This window comes from Meriones unguiculatus, chromosome 11, assembly GCF_030254825.1.
Source record: "Meriones unguiculatus strain TT.TT164.6M chromosome 11, Bangor_MerUng_6.1, whole genome shotgun sequence".
NCBI classification, from domain to species: domain Eukaryota; kingdom Metazoa; phylum Chordata; class Mammalia; order Rodentia; family Muridae; genus Meriones; species Meriones unguiculatus.
The window spans coordinates 27554048-27559077 of NC_083359.1; the positions used below are offsets into that span (position 1 = coordinate 27554048).

Consider the following 5030-nt stretch of genomic DNA (forward strand, 5'->3'; position numbering starts at 1 on the left):
AGGCACATTACCAAACTCATTCTATGAGGCCACAGTCACCTTGATATCTTTGTGTGTTTTCACACACAAAGATCAAACAAAGAAAGAGAACTCAGACCAATTTCCCTTAAGAACATTGGTGGGAGCTGGAGAGATGGCTCAGAGGTTAAAAGCACTAGCTGCTCTTCCAGAGGTCCTGAGTTCAATTCCCAGCAACCACATGGTGGTTCATAACCATCTGTAGTGAGATCTTGTGCCCTCTTCTGGTCTGCTGGCATACATGCAGGCAGAAATCCCTGTATAAATAAGTAAATAAATCTTTAAAAAAATAAAAATAAAACATCAATCCAAAAATACTCAATAAGATAATTGCAAACCCAATTCAAGTATACATCAGAGATACCATATTGCTATAATGTTCTTGTGGAATGTGTACAATTTACCCGTGTTCATTCAAATGCTGATTTCGCTACCTCAGGATCTGGTTTCAATCAGACATTTGCATTTTGATGCTTATTCTAAACATAAGTTTGTCTCTCAAGTTTGTGTAAACATACTACCATTTGTTCTCTGTATTGCCAATAAAAAACAACCTGCTTCTTTCCCCTCAGTGCTGGCCAAGGGCTTCAGGCACCCTTTTCTTCTGATGTTGTATCTCCCGGATACAGCTGATGTAATGGGATTCGGAGATATGAAAACCCCTTCTGGCCTGCAGGTACTAACAATTACCTGGCAGACAAGAGCTACGGTGAGAGGTGTGTGTCATCTCAAGCAGATGTGAGGGATTCAAGGCAGTCTGAGGTCCACTGCCTGTTTATATGTGTTATTCTCTGCATATAATCACATCAAGTCTTACAAAAAGGAAAAAGCCAGCCTGCCAGAAGTGAAGAATTCTTTGGGCAAGTATGGTCCTGACTGTGTGCAGATACTACAGAAGTGGGGCTGCGAATGCTAATGACAATGATGACATTGATCTCTTTGGATCTGAGGAGGAGGAAAGGGAAGTATCAAAGAGGCTACGAGAAGAATACCTTGCACAGCATGAATCAAAGAAAGCCAAAAAGTCTGCAGTTGTTGTTGAAAGGATCAGACTAACTTTGTAACCTATATGTCTTCTAAAGCCTATAGTTTTGAGTTTTAGGTCCAGGTTAAACTAAAGCCTCTTAGTACCTTTCCAGAGAACAGAGGAATGTGACCCTGGCCATCTGTGAGGACAGATATAAAAAAGCAAGCGAGTAATGACCTTCACTCAGCAAAAAGAATGACCAGACCCTTGTCTTTGAGATAGTGTTTCTTAGCAACCAATTCTTTTGAGTAGCCCCTGACCTCCGGCCAAAACCCTGCAACCCCAGTCTTCAAGGATGAGCTAATCACCCCCCACCCCCACCTTTAATTGCAGCCGCATCCACACTTGGCAGGACTGGCCAAGCTTGAGCACCTAAGACTAACCAATTATCTTACTTTATAGCTTCCTCATCCAATCCTGAATTGCCAAGACTTGCAACGCCTAAAAATTCCCACGCCTTGTCCTTTAAAAACCCAAGGCCTTTGTCTCCCAGTGCAACTCTTTGTTGACCAGCAGGAGTGACCCCATTGTGCAATGGTTAAAAAAAAAACCTCTTGTGATTTTGCGTCGATGAGATCTAATCTCCTGAGTTCTCTTCATCCCTTCTGGAAATTAGGTTCATGCTGGGCCTAACAGTTGTAAAGTCTTCCTTGTTAGTAGATGTGAACCCTTGGGATGATGAGACCGATATGACCAATGTAGAGGAGTAAGTGTTTCAGGAGCATCCAAACAGACGGCTTGGTGGGGGCTCTTCTGAATTGGTTCCAGTGGGAAATGGAATTAAAAAGATTCAAATCCAATGTGTGGTGGGAAATGATAAAATCAGAACAGACATGCTGGAATAGCAGATTACTGCCTTGGAGGGCTACTTGCAGTCCATGGATATGGCCACTTTTAACAAAATCTAAAGTCCTTCTCAAGTCGGAGCACTAAATAAATGCTTGAAAGGTTAAAAAAAAAAAGACAACGCTGAGCAATGGAAAGAATAGAGTGGGATATCCTGGTCCAGAGGGAAGGAGAAAGAGAGTGGGAGGAGAGATCTGAGAGGAGAGGATAGTGAAATATCAGGAGAAAAAACAGACTTAAGCTATAACTGAAAAGCAAGTACAATGTGGGAAATCTGATTGGAAGGAAGCTATGCAGACTTGGAGGTTTAGGATGGAATAATTATTGCCCAGTATTGTGTTCTAGGTTACTTAAATGAATCCAAGTCTCTGTGTGGTGATTTGGGTATACAGCTATTTTAGGAATAACCACTGTTTAACTAAAAGATAAATTTAATATTAACTAGTAATAATTATCAACACACATATTAAAAAAATGATCATTTTCTTAGATGCAAAATAAAAAAGAATTTGACAAAATCCAACACCCATTCATGTTTAAAGTTTTAGAGAGATTAGGAATACAAAGCACACACCTAAACATAGTAAAGGCAACATACAGAAAGCCTATAGCCAATGTCAAACTAAACGGAGAAAAACTTAAATAAATCCTACTGAAATCAGGGACATGGCGAGGCTGCCCACTCTCTCCATATCTCTTCAATGTTGAACTTCAAGTCCTAGATAGAGCAAAAAGACAATTAAAATAGACAAAAAGTATACAAATCAGAAATAAAGAAGTCATCTATTTGCAGATGATATAATAATATACATGAATGACCCCAAAAAATCTACCAGGGAACTCCTACAGCTGATAAACACTTTCAGCAAAGTGGCTGGACACAAAATTAACTCAAAAAATAAAAATCAGTATCCCTACTGTATACAAAAGACAAAACTGCTGAGAAAAAACTTAGGGAAACAACAGCATTCACAATAGCCACAAATATCAGAAGATGTTCCTAGATCGGTAGGATTAACATAGAAAAACATGGCCATCCTACCAAAAGCAATCTACAGATTCAATGCAGTTCTCACCAAAATACCAACACAATTCTTTACAGAACTTGAAAGAACAATTCTCAACTTTATATGAAAACAAACAAACAAACAAAAACAGAGTAGCTAAAATCATCCTGTACAATAAAAAAATCTTCTGGAGTTATCTCTACCCCTGATCTCACTTTGTACTATGGAGCAACAGTAATAAAAGCAGCATGGTACTAGCATAGAAACAGACTGGAGGATCAATGGAAATGAATCAAAGACCCAGAAATAAACACACATACCTACGGACACCTGATTTTGATGAAGAAGCAAAACCATACAATGGAAAAATTACAACATCTTCAACAAATGGTACTGGTAAACTGGATGTCTACAGATAGAAAAATGTCAATGAATACATACTTGTCACCCAGCATGAAATTAAAGTAAAGTGGATTAAAGACCTCAATATAAAACCAGACACACTAAATCTGTTAGAAGAAAAAATGGGGAAGAGCCTTGCCTTCACTGGCACAGGAGACAACTTCCTGAACAGAACACCAAGAGCTCAGGTCTAAGATCAACAATCAATCAATGCGAACTCATGAAACTGAAAAGCTTCTGTAAAGCAAAGAACAAGGTGAACAGAACACAATGACAGCCTACAGACTGGGAAAAGATCTTCACCATCCTACATCTGACAGAGGGCTAATATCCAGAATATATAAAGAATTAAAGAAATTAAACACCAACAAATTAAATAATCCAATTAAAAAATTGGGTACAGAGATAAACAGAGAATTCACAACAGAGGATTATCAAATGGTGGAGAAGCACTTAAAGAAATGCTCAACATCCTTAGTTATCAAAACAACTCTGAGATTTCGTCTCATACCCATCAGAATGACTAAGATCAAAAATTCAAGGGACAGCACACACTGGACAAGATGTGGAGAAAGGGGAACCCTCTTCCATTGCTGGTGGGAACATAAACTTGTACAACCATTTTGGACACTGATCTGATACTTTCTCAGAAAACTAGGACTAGTGTTATCTCAAGACCCAGCTATACCACAGACCACTTCTGGGCATATACCCAAAAGATGCTTAACCATCTAACTTTGACATTTTCTCAGCTATGTTCATAGTAGCTTTATTTGTAATAGCCAAACTCTGGAAACAACCTAGATGTCCCTCAACAGAAGAATGGATAAAGAAATCGTGGTAAATTTTTACAATGGAATAGTACTCAGCTGTTAAAAACAAGGAAATCATGAAATTTGCAGGCAAATGGATGGAGCTAGAAAAGATCATCATGAGTCAGGTAACCCAGAAGCAGAAAAACATGCTTGGTATATACTTAATTATAAGTGGATATTAGCCATATAATATAGGATAAACATACTAAAATCTACAGACCTAAAAACAAACAAACAAAGAGGACACAGGGAAGATGCTTAGTTCTCACTCAGAAGGGAAAACAGGATAGGCACCAGAAGTGGTGGAAGAGAGAGAACAGGATGGAAGCCTACCGCAGAGCTCCTCCAAATGAGTCTACCTATCAAGAGACTGAGGCACTTGCAGATGCTCAAACCAAACTTTGGATAGAGCACAGGGAGTGTTATGGAAGAAGGGGTATATAGTAGGACCTGAAGGGGTCAAGAGTCCTGCAATGAGAGCAACAAAGCAAAAAAACCTGGGCAAAAGGGGCACTGCAGAGACTTGATGTATTCAAGTCCTCTATCTAGGACTTGAAGTTCAACATTGAAGAGATATGGAGAGAGTGGGCAGCCTCGCCATGTCCCTGATTTCAGTAGGATTTATTTAAGTTTTTCTCCGTTTAGTTTGACATTGGCTATAGGCTTTCTGTATGTTGCCTTTACTATGTTTAGGTGTGTGCTTTGTATTCCTAATCTCTCTAAAACTTTAAACATGAATGGGTGTTGGATTTTGTCAAATTCTTTTTTATTTTGCATCTAAGAAAATGACCATGCATAGAGAGGACCTACACCTCTGTCCAGATATAGCTCCAAAACAGCTCAGTTTCCATGTGGGTTCTTTAGTAAGGAGAGAAGAGACATTCCCTGACATGAACTCAGTTGCCTACTCCTTGA

The 5030-nt window shown here is 39.1% G+C and overlaps 1 pseudogene; it reads left to right on the forward strand.

Annotated features, from left to right (window-relative positions):
- The first annotated feature begins 582 nt into the window (after positions 1-582).
- On the forward strand, positions 583-1953 carry LOC110541490 (elongation factor 1-beta-like; annotated as a pseudogene).
- Positions 1954-5030: the final 3077 nt, after the last annotated feature.